This window comes from Leptodactylus fuscus, chromosome 4 (assembly GCF_031893055.1).
Source record: "Leptodactylus fuscus isolate aLepFus1 chromosome 4, aLepFus1.hap2, whole genome shotgun sequence".
NCBI lineage: Eukaryota > Metazoa > Chordata > Amphibia > Anura > Leptodactylidae > Leptodactylus > Leptodactylus fuscus.
In genome coordinates, this window is record NC_134268.1 from 130665916 (window position 1) to 130682853 (window position 16938).

Genomic DNA, 16938 nt, shown 5'->3' on the forward strand with positions numbered 1-16938 from the left:
TGGAGGGGGGGGGGACATGAAACTGGGGGAGAGATGGAGGGGGGACATGAAACTGGGGATAGATGAAGAGGGCACAGACTGGGGGGACATTAAACCGTGGAGGAAGCTGTAGGGGGACCTGTCTGCCTCTAGTTGCCCCCAGTTTGTCACCCTCCAGCTACCCCTACAGTTTAATGTCTGCTTCCTGATTTTAATGTACCCCCCTAGTTGCCCCCAGTTTCATGTCCCGCTCCAGCTGTCAATTTATTGCCGCCCTCCAACTACCCCCACTGTTTAATATCCCCCTCCAGCTGCTCCAGTTTCATGTCCCCTCTAGTTTCCACCAGTTTATACTGGGGCACCAGGAGAGGGACTTAATACTGTGGGGCAGTTGGAAGGGAACATTACAATGTGGGGGCATATAATGTACGGGTGACTGTAGGAGGATTATACTGTGTGGGGGCACATGGAAAGATGATTGGGAATGGGCGGAGTCAACGTATAAGTGGGTGGAGCTAAATTTGTCGTGGCACGGCCCTCTAGTATAGTTTCAATTTCTTATATGGCCCCATGGAAAATTAATTGCCCACCCCTGCCCTAGGGGTATTGAACCCCAGGGGGTCTGATCACTAATGCAATGCATTACAATGCTAATGCATTGCAAATAATCATCCTTTGTTTTGCAGGCTGCTTAGACCAGCCTGCAAAAGAAAGAGCCTTGTAAAGGCTCCCGGCTGTCGTGCCAATGTGACGTTGGACCTGGAGCATGCTCCAGGAGCCGGCGATCACCAGCAAAATGGCGGCGCCCATGCGCCACCGGGAAAATGGCGCCTCCGGCGCCTTTGACCATGGCGATGGAGGGGTTAATGCCTCAAATCGGTCCGGGGACTGATCGGAGGCATTAGAGCCGGTTGTCTACTGCTTAAAGCAGTAGACACCCGGCGGCTATGGTGGCCGCCCGGCTCCCGAGCGGTCACCATAGTTACACACCCAACATGCGCCGTACTATTACAGCGCATGTCGGGAAGGGGTTAAGGATCCTCCATATACCATTTAGCATGTCATTGGTAGCCACATGGACCATGACAGCTAGCTCTTCCTCAGCCCCTCCCAGATATTTGTCCACCCATTCCACCACATGCCAAGTTCTGGCACAAGGGAGACAGCTAACCATTGGATGAGGCGTTCCTGGCAACAAATTATTCTATTTGTATTCGTGATTATAGAGTCCCCTATAACCATTAACTGCCTTAGCCTACATTCCCCAAGGGAAGAATATGCAAATATGTTTCCCAAAATGTAAATAGAGAAACCGTGCCTCTGTATGCTGCCCTCTATGGGAAGCTCCCTTTGAACATCATGCCCAACTTTCCAACAAGCCTTTGCTGCAATGATGTGGGATTTTGCCAAGTCAGTATCCCAGCTATGGCCAGCACCGTTTCAATCTGATTGGATCTCATCAGCACAGCCTAGGGACTAGACCAGATTATGGGGATATTGTCACGCCTTAGGGAGAGACCACCTTGTAGGTGTGTGGAGTCTTACAAAGCCGTTTTCGCTCCACTGTGGGGGATCATGGGAAGAATATGCAAATGTATTGAAAAGTCGGGCATGATGTTCAAGGGAGCTTCCCATAGAAGCCAGCACACAGAGGCACGGTTTCCCCATTTACATCTTGGGAAACACATTTTCATATTCTTCCCACAGTGGAGCGAAAACAGCTTTGTAAGACTCCACACACCTACAAGGTGGTCTCTCTCCAAGGAGTGACAATATCCCCATTACCTTCCCCAACTACTAGCTGGACTATCCTCCTGGCTATTAGAGAGAGTAGTATCTGCTAGAGCTGCCATGTCTGACACTGATATCCTCATACCATCAACCAATTTAGCAATTTTGTTTGGATGAACAGAAACAAGGCCTTCCTTTTCTTGGAGCCCCTTCTACCTCGTCTCTCTGTAGTCACCCATCTCCGCACATGGTCTTCCTGATGTCTCCAGTTTTCCACTCACCACATCTAGCCCACTGACTTCTTGCTCAGAAAGAAGCATGTTCCTTTCAAGATTGTCAGTCGCCCTCAGTGTTGGGCCCTGCTCTTTCAAATCTCAAATTGAGCTTCCAGATTGGCAACATGGCTCACATCTGCCACAGCTGTATTCACCCTGGAACTCTTGCTCCAGTAGTGCATACATACTGTATAACAGACTGTGCACATAAGTAAATGTCCAATCTTTATGCCTTTATCCAAATTTGAAGTTTATAGTAGGTAATTGCATAAATTTCAGCATCCTGTTATAATACTATTATAATTATCTATTTTTATAAGTTGGAGCAATCCAAAGCAGCAGGGTAGTTTTCTTTAAACACCACAGGAGTGGCCAAATAATGTAAGCTACTGTTTCAGTCCTACAGGGCATGTGCACGGTATTGTCAGGTATCTCTGACTGTAGCTTTTCCCTTTAATAACATTTGTTCCTCTATTCACAGGAGAGGAGATAAATGTCAGATTGCTGGGGTTCACGAGAATAAGAGCCAAAAGTTTCTCGGTATGCATGCAAATTGTGCATTGACACACATACATGGCCACAGCTCCACTCAATTCTATGGGACTGGATGGCAACATCTGCATGTATAGTTGTGCTAAAAAGTTTCAGACCTTTTTCACTGCCATTTTGTCTATTGGTCATGGAATTATATCTTTACAGTGGAACTATTTTCTTACAGGATCTATTGGCTCTTCGAAAATAGGTGCCTGGTTTGAACTTTGATTCCACTGTCATGAATGATATGAACATTTTATGCTTATGTTGCTCCTACGTTCCCTTGTATAAAATGTAAATACATAAAGTGCCAGGATGTTTATAATAAATGGTTGTGATTATACAAGCAACAAATTGTGTCATTACTAAGCCAATGATAAAACCCGGAAGGCTGGATGGAAAATTATCTGAAAACACAAACATAAAATCTAAATCAAACCAGATAAAATTTCATGGAAGAACATATGACCTAGAATTATTAGCACAATACACTTTAAAAGAACATATGCCATTTCCATTCTGCAGAGGACAGATCTTATTACATAAACAGACGGCTTTTTATAGAGGTCTAAACAGAATTTAATAAACAAGTATTCCCTGATATCTGAACACAGTTTAATGGCTGGCTCACCCGTAATTACATTTCAATAAACTACAATATGTAGTTGTTATTATGTGAGATATATGGACTGATGTAGCAGAGGTAAATTCTGCAATTGGTTCAACTGCTTCAGATAATATCTTATCATAGAAGACAACAGAAAACAATGAAAATTCATTGCAAATGACTTTTCAATGAGTATTTATTGTGCTTTGTTTTCTTTTGTGATAGTAGTTTAACCGATTCCAGAAGTTTGGGTTTAATCTGGTATATCGTTTTAGATAGATAGATAGATAGATAGATAGATAGGCAGACAGATAGATAGGCAGACAGTGGGTGAAATAAGTATTGAACAAGTCACCAACTGTCTTAGTAAATATGTCAAAGGCAGGGGCGTAACTACCGTAGAGGCAGCGGAGGCGGCTGCCACAGGGCCCGGGCCATTAGGGGGCCCGGTGACAGCCGCTACCGCTGCGTTATTTTTTTCTTTTAATAGGCTGTTACGGGCCCTATTCACTTTCCGATCCTGGCTGGGCCGGGATCGGTAAGTGACACCATGGACAGACCCCCAACAGACCCCGAAAGATCTTTGCAGACCCCCGAGTATAATGATCGGCGGACCGGGAGAGGTAATAAACATAAAAAACACTGTTATTTACCTCTCCACAATCCATACAGGCCTCCTTCCTGACGTCCTTTCTGACGTCTCTGACATCACATGAACCCGGCCTGCGTCCGGAGTCATGTGACGTCTGACGTCATTTCATAAGGACACCGGCGGAGACGACAGCGTAGGAGCCAGGGACAGGTAAGAAACAGTAATTTTTTATGTTTTTATTCCCCCGGGTCTCCGATTATTATACTCTGGGGTCTGAAAAGACCTCAGAGTATAATAATTGTTTATGGGTGTCCACAGAGGGACATAATACTGTGTGCAGGGGACACTATTGGGGGATGATACTGTGTGCAGGGGGCACTATTGGGGATAATACTGTGTGCAGGGGCCACTAAGGGACATAATACTGTGTGCAGGGGCCACTATGGGGTATAATACTGTGTACAGGGGACAATATTGAGGATTATACTGTGTGCAGGGGCCACTATGGGGTATAATACTGTGTGCAGGGGCCAATAAGGGACAAAATACTGTGTGCAGGGGCCAGTAAGGGACATACTACTGTGTGCAGGGGCCAATAAGGGACAAAATACTGTGTGCAGGGGCCAGTAAGGGACATAATAGTGTGTGCAAGGGCCACTATGGGGGAAAATACTGTGTGCAGGGGCCACTAAGGGACATAATACTGTGTTCAGGGTCCACTATGGGGCATAATGCTGTGTGCAGGGGCCACTAAGGGACATAATAGAGTGCGGAGGAGGGGGCCGGACGAGGTCTTCGATGTCGGCATCGGTTGGGGGGGGCATGTCAAAGGTTCGCCACAGGGCCCCGCCATTCCTAGTTACGCCACTGGTCAAGGGGCTGTAAGAGAGTGAAGGGTGTGATCTGGGAAAACAGGTATGTCCCAGCCAGCTAAAGGGTTTTTGGTAAAAGCCCACACCAGGGAGGTCAGCTGACTAATCAAGGCCTGATAATAATCTGTGTGTAGGACTAGGAGTGTGGCACCACACAGACAGAGCTGACCTGTCCAGACCGGACCTCCAAAGCAGGTACTTTGCTACCCGTTGCTGTTGCCAAGGTGGGAGACTGGTAGCCAGTCTCCTGTATAGTCAGGGAAAAGTTTCCTTACATTTAAGTTAGTTTCTCTGCCGAAAAGGGTTTTGTTTTGTTTATGCATTGGTGGGGTTGGTGGAGCGATACTGTGCAACACAGTCTTTTGGGAAGGGGCGCCCCCAAATCCCCCTAACTCCCAAGGCCCAGAGGGCCAATTTATCTCAGGCTCCCCAAGAAAAGGTAGTGACCCAGGGGAGAAGGACTGTCATCTGCTGGCAGTGCCAGGAGCCGGGCTTTATTGCGGCTAATTGTCCCCGTGCCTCTGAGCCCATGGACTGCAGCCTGGGTCAGAGGGTGTCCCTCTATGCTGCCTTTGTCTACACTGCCGCCACCCCAGACATTGCTGATGAGCGCCACCTGTGCCAAGTGACCGTGGCTGGGTGCTTAGTGGTGGCACTACTGGATTCTTGGAGTCGGATGACCCTTGTTAATGGGAGCTATGTTGACCTCGGGACTGTCAGCGGATGCACAGTTGAGGTACTATGTATACATGAAGAAATAAGGGACTACCCAAATATGATTGTCTCCATCCAGACCCCCTCTAGAGAGAGCCGGCATGAGGTAGGGGTTGTTAAGAACTTGCCCCATGATCTCATTCTGGGACGGGACTTTCCTCTTTTTTGGACTCTGTGACGGGGAAAGCAAGGGTCAGAGGATACAGCCCCAAGAATACCACAAGTGTTGTCTGGTCAGGTCCTTGAGCCTGAACCTAGTGACCAGGACTCCAAGGTTCCTGCCATAGGGGTGACCATGGTAAAAGAGGATTGTGGCTCTATGTCTCCCCTAGAGGTAATGGCAGGTGAAGCCAATGAGGCTGGTACTGAACTTCAGATGTTAGATTTGAAAGTGTCTCATGATAACTTTGGTACTGCACAACACCAGGATCCCACTTTGCAAAGGGCCTGGGGAAATGTGATTGTTATCAATGGTGTGTCTCAGTACCCAGGCCCTGATGAGGTGTTCCCCCGCATGGTTGTCAACCAGGAGTTGTTATACCGAGTTGACAGGGTGCAAGGTGAGACCTTAGAGCAATTACTGGTACCCCAGCCTTATCGCCGGACGGTTCTGGAGTTGGTACATAAACATGTGGCTAGGGGGTCAACTAAGTGCCACCAAAACGCTGGACCGCATATTGCAGCGTTTTTATTGGCCAGGGGTATATCAAGAGGCTAGTGTTTTGTGAAACATGTCCAGAGTGTCAGTTGCATGCCCCCATGGTACATTTTCGAAGCCCCCTGGTACCTCTACCCATTATTGAGGTGCCCTTTGAAAGGATTGCCATGGACTTGGTAGATTCTTTAGTTAAGTCCGCTCGAGGGCATCAGCATATTTTGGTAGTCATGGATTATGCTACCCGATATCCTGAAGCCATACCTGTACGGCACATGTCAGCAAAGTTGATAGCCAAAGAGTTGTTCGCCATGTTTTGCTGAGTGAGTCTACCGAAGGAGATCCGCACAGATCAGGGTACCCCGTTCATGTCTAAAGTCACCAGGGAATTGTGTAAACTCTTTAATATCAAACAGTTGCGTACATCTGTTTACCATCCCCAGACAGACGGGTTAGTAGAACGGTTTAACAAAACCTTAAAAAGTATGCTGAAAAAGGTGGTGAGCAAGGATGGAAAAGACTGGGATGTTTTGTTACCCTACTTAATATTTGCCATCTGTGAGGTACCGCTGGCTTCCACTGGGTTTTCCCTTTTCGAGTTGGTTTATGGCAGACATCCTAGGGGTCTGTTGGACATCGCCAAAGAGACATGGGAGCAAGATCCCACCCCCCACAAAAGTGTCATTGAACATATTGCTTGTATGCAGCACAGGATAGAGGCAGTCATGCCCATGGTTAGAGAGCATCTGCAGGAGGCCCAAAAGGCTCAAAGCCGTGTTTACAATAGGTCAGCGTGGGTAAGGACCTTTAAACCCGGTGACCGAGTACTTGTACTCATAGCCATAGTGGAGAGTAAGTTTCTTGCCAAATGGAAAGGATAGGGGAAGTGAACTACAAGGTTCATCAGCCAGGTAGGAGAAACACTGAACAGGTTTATCATATTGTGGGGATAGCATATATCCTTAGGGAGAGACCACCTTCTCAGGTGTGTGGAGACTTATAGCCATAGTTGCTCCACTGCAAAGGAACATGGGAAGAATATGCAAATCTGTCTCCCAAGATGTAAACAGGGAGACAGTGCCTCTGTTATGCTGCCCTCTATAGCAAGCAACCCTGAACAACATGCCCGACTTCCCAGAAGCCTTTGCTGCATGATGCGAGGTTATAACCAAATCAGTTTCTCAGCTACGGACGGCACCGTTTCTGTCTCTTTGCAGGGTTGCTTGCTATAGAGAGCAGCATAACAGAGGCACTGTCTCCCTGTTTACATCTTGGGAGACAGATTTGCATATTCTTCCCATGTTCCTTTGCAGTGGAGCAACTATGGCTATAAGTCTCCACACACCTGAGAAGGTGGTCTCTCCCTAAGGATAGACGCTATCCCCACAATCTGGTCTTTCAGCCTCTCACTTAAACCAAAGCAGTTCTCTCTAGGCTGTGCTGATGACGTCCAAAGAGACAGAAACTGTGCCGTCCGTAGCTGAGAAACTGATTTGGTTGTAACCTTGCATCATGCAGCAAAGGCTTCTGGGAAGTCAGGTATGTTGTTCAGGGTTGCTTGCTATAGAGGGCAGCATAACAGAGGCACTGTCTCCCTGTTTACATCTTGGGAGACAGATTTGCATATTCTTCCCAGGTTTATCATGTAAACCTGCTAAAGGTGTGGAAAGACAGAGAGAGTCTGATTACAGGAAACCAGGAAAGTCTGCTTACAGAAAGGTCTCCAGCTAAACTGTCTCCCGTGAAATCCCCACAGACTATAGTTGGGACCACAGAGGTAGTAGCAGGGAGCAGGTAGGAATATCAGAGAAAGAAGAGAAATGGGCGTCTTCACAACTTGACTTCCTTAAGACTTAGCTTTTATTCCATATTGAATTTAAAAATACAGAAGACGGTGCAAAAGATATGAAAATACATGGTGAAAAAGAGTTTAAAAACCGCAACTAACGCGTTTCAGGATATAGTATCCCTTAATCATAGCATTGCTGGAGAAAGAATCTGAGCAGATTCTTTCTCCAGCAATGCTATGATTAAGGGATACTATATCCTGAAACGCGTTAGTTGCGGTTTTTAAACTCTTTTTCACCATGTATTTTCATATCTTTTGCACCGTCTTCTGTATTTTTAAATTCAATATGGAATAAAAGCTAAGTCTTAAGGAAGTCAAGTTGTAAAGACGCCCATTTCTCTTCTTCTTCTACGTTGATTTATACAGCTTTGCAAGTCCCAAAGTCGTGATCTTCCATCAATGCCTGGTGAGTCGTAACCATAATAGTACATTTTGTTTTTAGGAATATCAGAGACCCTCACAAAAAGCCAGCAACAACAGTGCAAAGAGTTTGCAGCTAGGAATACAGATGTGTTCTCTGAGCAACCTGGGCGTACATGCCTAATCATGCATGATATTGTTACTGAGCCCCATTTGAAAGTACGGATGAGGCCATACCAGGTCCCCGAGGCTCGCCGACAAGCCATTTCAGGGGAGGTGCAGAAAATGCTGAAATTGAGAGTCCAAAAGTGAATGGGCCACTCCCATTGTTCTAGTTCCCAAACCAGATGGGACATTGTGTTTCTGCAATGACTACAGGAAGCTGAACGTGGTTTCTAAGTTTGATGCCTACCCCATGCCTCGGTTAGACAAACTTATTGAGAGGCTGGGAGCAGCCCGGTACTTCTTTACACTTGATCTCACTAAGAGCTATTGGCAGGTACCCCTGACAGATAGCGCCAAAGAAAAGACTGCCTTTATCACCCCTGAGGGACTTTTTCACTATGTCATGTTACCGTTCAGGCTCCATGGGGCCCCAGCTACATTCCAACGGTTAATGGACATAGTGTTGAAACCTCATAGAAAATACGCCTCAGCGTATCTGAATGACATCTTCATTTTCAGCAATGACTGGGAGAGTCATTTGGCCAAGGTACAAGCGGTAGTGGATTCTTTGAGAGCAGCTGGCCTAGCCATAAAATGGGCATTAGAGTCCCTGAGGTACCACTCACCCTTCACTTGGATAAGCAGGACCAAGGACAAGAATGCCAGGGTGACTAGGTGGTTCTTGGCATTTCAGAATTTTAAGTTCACAGTGGAGCACAGAGCCGGGAAACTGCAAGGCAATGCGAAAGCCTTGTCCTGGGCTTATTCTTTGGTGTCTGGAGTTTGCCCCGAGGGGTCAGAACTGAGGGGGGTATGTGAGAGAGTGAAGGGTGTGGTCTGGGAAGACAGGTATGTCCCATCCAGGAAGCTAAAGGGTGTTTGGTAAAAGCCCACACTAGGGAGGTCTGTGTGTGAAGACTAGCAGTGTGGCACCACACAGACAGAGCTGACCTGTCCAGACCGGACCTCCAAAGCAGGTACTGTGCTACCCGTTGCTGTTGCCAAGGTGGGAGACTGGTAGCCAGTCTCCTGTATAGTCAGGGAAAAGTTTTCTTACGTTTAAGTTAGTTTCTCAGCCGAGAAGGGTTTTGTTTTGTTTATTCTGTGCCTCTGCAAAAGCAGTGTATGCTCTACAAGTGAATAAAGCCTGAACTTGTGTGCAATCCAGTGTCTGAGTCCGTTTCCTGCACTGCTACAAGCATCTACCTGAGCGATTCCCCACAGTGCCATTGACATGAAATTCTCCCCAGATGTTGATAACAACCCATCCAATCCACACAGGCAAAGAAATCAAACCATAGATGTTCATAAATTATGTTATGTTTAATAATGAGAAATGACACAGAGAAAAAGTATTGAACACACTTAATGAAATACATTTAATGCAGACCCCTATGTTAGTAATGACAGCTTCAAGACTCCTTCTGTATGGAGAAGTTGGTCACATGCACTGCTCGGGTGTGATTTTGGCCCATTCTTCCACACAGACACTCTTTAAATCCTGAAGGTTCGTTGGACTCCTTCTATGAGATTTAGTTCCTTCCATAGATGTTCTATTGGATTCAGGTCAGGGGATTGGCTGGGCAGCTTTATTTTCTTTCTCTGAAACCAATTGAGAGTTTCCTTGGCTGTGTGCTTGGGATCATTATCTTGGTATCTTCTGTCCTTATATCTAGAACAATACTTCCATTCCTGAAATTGTTATATGTGGATTTATTTTCCATGGATTCTTCTTAATAAAAAAAGGATACATAGAAAAATAAGCAGAAAAAATCAGAACTAAGCAGAACCCAGATCAAATATAAATAATAGCCCCATACACATCATTGCTACTTTTTTCTCTCTCCCCTTTGTTAGCTGTACAACCACCCAGGCTTAGAGATTAATGGCTTTTATGCTGCAGACTTTTTTTGAATAACATTGAAAGTCAAATAACTTGCACTTGAGTGTCCAAGTGGTGTCAGAATTAATCTTTTAGGGTAAGTTCACACCGGGTTTTTTGGATCGGAACCTGAGGCAGAGGCCGCCTCAGGTTCCGATCCAAAAAGCGGGTAGCCGCGATTGAAAGCGTCTGCACTGCATCGGCATCCAGCCATGCACTGTGCTCTGGATTAGGCCCAATGAACGGGCCTAGTCCGGAGGAGGGTGTGTCTTCAGGCCGAATCACAAGGCGCATATCGCTTCTTTTTTTCATCTCGCTTCTCTTCCGACTCCCGGAAAAAAGACCTGAGTGGACTTACTTACCCACTGAGGTTAAGAGAGGAGGAGAATTGCTGAACAGTTAAAATAGTACTTTATAAAAAATGTGTCATCTATGACCTGTTGGTGATTTAGCTGGTGGCCGAGTTACTAACCACCTTCTGGTTAAAAGCTGTATCGTGGGACTGATGCTTTGACTCTTCAACTGAAATATCATCTCATATAAAATAAAAGAAATCAATTTCTCCATTCACAGAATGTGTTGGTTGAAAAGTTTTATTGTTAGTCATGTGACACATCTGAGGACCAAAGAGGATAAAAAAAAAACATAAAAAAACCCCAAATAAATAAAAAATACAGCCTGCAATAAGAAGATTAACTTCACTTCAGTTGCATCACTTACTTTTGGATCAGAGAATACACAAAACTGCGGAAGTACTACTTTAACACTTCCCTGACATCTGCCGTAATAGTATTGGGAAGTCGGATCTTTGAAGAGCAGCAGCTATAACCACCATTATGTCCATGATCAAAAAAATCAAAAGAGCTGAAATGCAGTTTTCTTTTTACTATTTTGCCTCCCATAAAAATTTTAATAAAAAGTTAACAAAACAATAGAAACTTCCCAAAATTATATAAATAAAAAGTACATCTGGCCCCGGAAAAAAGATATCTTATGCAACCCTATACACAAAAATATTTTAGGCCGGGCCCCCATGTGGCGTAAACACAGTGTTTTATAGTCATAGCAAAGTGGATGGAAAAATATGTGCAGTGGACACACTGCGATTCCCAAAATGTCGCAGTTTTGGAAATCACAGCATGGAAATGCCAGTGGTTTCCCTATAGCAGAAAGCAGAAAGTGTGAAAGTGCTGCTGGAAGAACCGAGATTCTTGCTGCTGTGGTTTTTCCCACAGCGCTTTTTTGCTTTTGGAACTCCATGTTACAAAATATAGTGACTACAAGAATTGGTTTTCTTTTGCAAAGTTTTGGATTTTTTTAAAGGGGTTAAAAATAAAAAAAACTTTATATAAATTTGGTATCTCTGGAATCCTACTGACCCCTAGAATGTAGGTGACATATCATTTTAGCGGCACAGTGAAACCCAAAATGAAACTTGTAACAAAGTCACACTTAGGCTAAAGCCCCATGTAGTGGGCTGCAGCGAAAATGCGATGTGAGAAAAACCGTGCGGAAACATTGCATCCTGCAACAGTGGCTTCACAGAAAGTTTGCAGAGGTTTCCTCTGTGGACGTTTTGCTTTAATTATACCTATAGGGAAACCAACAGCATTTCCGTAGGTGTAATTGACATGCTGCGATTTCTAATACGACAATGGTTTTGGAAATAGCAGCATTTCCACTGCACATATTTTTCTGTGATGTGTGAATGCAGATCGCTGTGCGGGAGCTTAGCCTAAAGGGGCAGAGAAAAAACTTAGCCAGAAAACACTGTAGAACAATGTAAAATACAGAAAATCGCAATGTGCTTTTGCTTTTTTTTCCACAGCAATTTTTAGTTGTGTTTTGCTACTTGGGGCTATAATTTAAATCTATAAGGAAAATCCTCACATTTCTGCAGTTAAAATTTACATGCTGCATGTTAAATAAAAAAAACACTTGCATTTTTAAAAATGCTGACTAATCCCATCCCCACACTGTAGCAAAAATCTGCAGCAGAAATCCTGCAATTTCAAAAATGCTTATGTTTTTGTAAATCAAAGCATGTCAATTATACCTACAGAAACGCTGGCATTTTCCATATAGGTATCATATAAGCAGCAAGTCCACAGGGGACTTTTTGTGACTTTCTGTGAAAACGCCACGGAAAAAAAAACGCAATGCCCATGTTTTTTTCTGCAAAGGTTTTTTTTTTGGTATGGCTCACTACATGAGGCCTTTGCCTAAAGAAGAATTCTTTCCATTCCTAGTTTAGGCTAAGGCCCAAAGTAGCATCCCGCAGCAAAAAAGTGGGAAGAACTGCAGCTGCAACGCATCACATTTTTTACCACAGCGCTTTTCACAAAGGTTTCCTCTGCAGACTTTCTGCTTCAATTACACCCAAAGGGAAACTGCTGGCGTTTCCGTAGGTATAAATGACATGTTGTGATTTTGGTTATGGAAATCACAACGTATCTGCTGCACGTATTTTACCACACTGTATGGATGAGATTCACCAGAATCCGTGCACTATACAGTGATTGTAAAACGCTTTGTTTCTATTCTGCAGCATTTACACCACGTGAGGCCCCGGTCTTAGGCAGGAACTTTCAATTATCTGCATATAACTTGACACAATCTGTGAGTTGGAGAGAGCTGTAACATAACACCTATAGTAGTGTATGGGCCTTACTGTACCTCTGCATCCATCTCATTTCATGTGTTTTTTTCTTTTACTTTGCACATGAATGCATCACATGTTGCATAAGGCTCTATCTGGAATGTCACTATTGTTGTGTCTGCTGTAATATACTGCAGACACCTTTATAAAAACATGACATTTTCAATGCTATTTGTAGCATTTTAGAAATAATAAACTATATTATATATTAAATGGACATTTAGCTCATCTGCTTCTTTTAACCTATTCCTATCCAGCCATGAATTCTGTTTTATTGTTAGCCCTGTCCTCCTTCCAACCAATATTTATTTGTATACAGCATGTTGTACGTATTGTTATTAAGGCTTTTATATGACATAAGTTTCATTCAATAGAACTGCAAAAGGTCCTGGTATTGTAACTATTGCAGATGCCACTTACTAGCCCTCTAATAGCACCCAGATACTGAGTTATAGGTAGACGAAATCATTGGTATTCTGAGGCTACATTTACAAGATCCAGGTGCCCATCCTGGGTGCAGTGTATGGAGGGTTGTGAAAACGGACACAAATAGAGTATGATCTATAGTTTGATGGTCTGTAAAAACGGACTGAAATAAAAATATTGTTCATGTGAATAACCCCATTCACAGACATTGAAATGAATGAGGTCATATTAATAAAATAAATAAATGGCCATCACACAGCTGATTTTCACTATTGTGCTAATATATAAGGTAAGTACTTTATAGCTGCCTTTCTGTCTGGTTGTGTACACAATGCCATTCATGTATAAAATAGTGCAGAAGCCACATGCAGTAGAAGAATCTGTCACAATGTCCTTGTCCATCAGTAGAGAAAACAAGGAAATCAGAAATAAAGAGACTAATAAATATTAAAAATAGTAATTATTATTAAGATTGTATCTTACATATAATTCCTTATATTGTTCTGTTAAGGTTAATAATTTTCATGTATGTAAGTCTCTGGCTTTAGACATAACGTTAAATTGGCAGGTCGGATGCACAAATGTTATCCATACAGTAAAACTGAAATAAAGAAAATACTATAATGACATCTGATTCTTCTATAGGACAATGCTAACCTTAATATCAGAAAATCCAAGTAGTTTATAGTCTATTCTGTAGGTTACACACAATGAGCAGACATGAGACAGATGTGTATTGCTACTAAGAGCAATGCTCTGTGTGCATCATGTTACCACCTCAATAATATAGTGTATAGGCTTTGTGTACCCTTGTAGAAACAGTAGAATTGATCTGGAAATGACTATTCCCTGCTAAAGGTCTCGTGATCTTAGATAAACTCCACAGACAAGCAGTGATACAGGTATACCTCAGCAGTGCTATTCTTGTCTGCTTTAATTGGATTGTAGTCACTACCTGCAATACCTCAGAGAACAAAGCTACCTAATGTATCGTTATGTAACCATAATGTCCTTTTATTAAAAGTTCTTATCAATGATTTGCACTGTACTTGCCAAACAGGCCTTTACCCTTTAAACAAATAATTCATTAGGTAATTAAATTGGAGAGAGATTACTCTAATTAAATATACACTGCGAGTGAATCATAATTTGAGTGTGGCCCAGCTCCATAGGCACAATCTTCTATTCTCAGAAAGGAGAGAGCTTTATATAAATCCTCTTGCGATTGGAAGAATAGATGCACACAAGAATACAGAGGCAATGGGAAGCTGTCTCTAAATCTACAGATAGCAAAAGTTCTGTTCCAGCACCTCTCCTCTTAAGATTGGTTTAATAGCATGAGAGCAGAGGGGGATTAAGAGGGGATCCTGTTCATAAATATATGCATACATAGAGCTGGGGCTCTCCTGGAATTAGTTCTGCATAATTTGAGATGTGAAGTCTTGAACGTCTCAGGGAAGAGGTTGGTGCATCTCCTCATTCTTGACATGGCTTACAATGGTCAGAGAGGGGCACAAGTGAAGGAACTTTGTAGCCAGTGATCTGCTGTATGTCCTGCTTGCCTCTAATAGCATTTAGAGCTGAAGCCATAAAGACTCTAATCTGGAGAGAAGAAGTTCCTGCTCCCTGCTTTGATCTCCTTCCTCTTGGCTGTGTAAAGCTGACAGTTTGGCTGAATGGCATTCAGTGCTTTCATTTGTAAGACATGAGTTTCCTAGTGTTGCGGAGCTAGCAGCTACACCTGTACTGTAGGAATTTACACTCAATTGCTCCGGGATGGCATTGATTTGGGACGGGTGAAATCCAAACACAAACTAATTAAAAACTGTATAATGCAGCCCTACAGGAACAAGGCAGGGAGGGAGGGAGCAAAACAAATAAATACAAGTGCAGCTGGCACAGCGATTGTGCACATGCCCCCAAGCCATGCTCTAGAGTGGCAACACAAAATGATCAATCCTAACTGCAAGCAGCAACTGAGGCATCTGCACAATAGGTGATCATATGGGACAAACATAGAGGGGAGATGCTAGGCTTAATTAAGGACTGGTGAGCTGCAAAGAATAGTATATATATATATATATATATATATATATATATATATATATATATATATATATATATATATCTTGTGTGTGCTCCGTATCTGACTCCAGCACTATTCACTTCTGACACGCAGGGACAGCATGGGGACAGCAGCAGCCCAATGTATATTTAGATTGATATGCTTGCCCTAATTGCTGGACACATGCGTTGTTGTGACAAAGCCATGGCGCTTTCCCAGAGCCTGAAGAGAAGGTGCTAAGTAATAATGACTATTTAACAAGGCTCATAAATCAGGGCTCTAGGGGGATGAATAGGGGGAATCTCAAAAGGCTACTTGCTGTCAAGTAGAGGATGACCAAGAGCAACAGCACACAACACTCTGCCCCCACAGTTCTTATATACACTATATACACTAGATATTCCGATTAAAGGCTCTATTTAATGAACATACAGAACTTTTTGAGAGAATTTCTCTGTGTTCGGGGATAGAAGCAGTTGTCAGGTTTTTACTCCCTCCAATTTTACAGTATTTCATTTCATTCATCACTAAGTAATGGTGCCTTATAAACTCCGATGTAATTATTATCTCATCTAAAAATATAACAATGAATCATTGCAAAGCCAAGAAATCCTGTAACGAAGTAAATACTTTCTCTAGAAATGTACATGTTAAATCACCTGCTTATACTACTATATATTGTATATATGCGTAAGTGTGTCTTTGTATGTCAAAGTAAGTGCTCCTGTTTATCAAATAAAATATTTATCTATGCAAGCAAATTTTACATATTCTGGCATGTGTTTGTTACTATAATATATATATATATATATATATATATATATATATATATATATATATATATTAAATATATATACATATATAATCTATATGTACACATATATTGCGTGTATATGTACACATGTAAATTTATGCTTACAAAATATAATAACACATGACAATATTTATTAATATATATATATATATATATATATATATATATATATATATATATAATTTAAGCAAGAGCGCTTAAAACTGAACAAAACATAAACTAAACTAAAGGCAATACCGTAGTGACTTGTGCCCTGCTAAGCATCTTATAGCCGCCCTGTGCTGAGGTGTCTTCTTTCTATATCAGCAGTGCCATCTCCAGCAGCCGCAGCGGCAGCAGGTTATCACATTGCCAGTCAGTCCCCCTTGCTGATGTGTTGGGGCACTGTACATTCCCAGCTCTGCTCCATACACTGCCTGGACATCTGGAGCAGATCACTATCACTGACTTCATCTTTCCTAGAGTCACTCAGTACTGATCCTGTAGCCATTGCTGGAGCAACCACAGACAGCCAAGCAGCGACCCCTAGGCCTGAATTAGCGGCTCTTATCGGTCCCATCTTGGCTGATTGCTTATTAATAAAAGAGAGAAGCTTTTGGCAGAGTATGCAGAGCCTTGAGAAACTGCAGCGATCACTATCTCTGCTAATCCGGACTATCTACCTGACTATTTAACTCCATGCATTCTCCATCACATGTCAATCTATTCCTAACAATTACACTGGACATAGGAACATTACAGGAAGGAATGATATAGTCT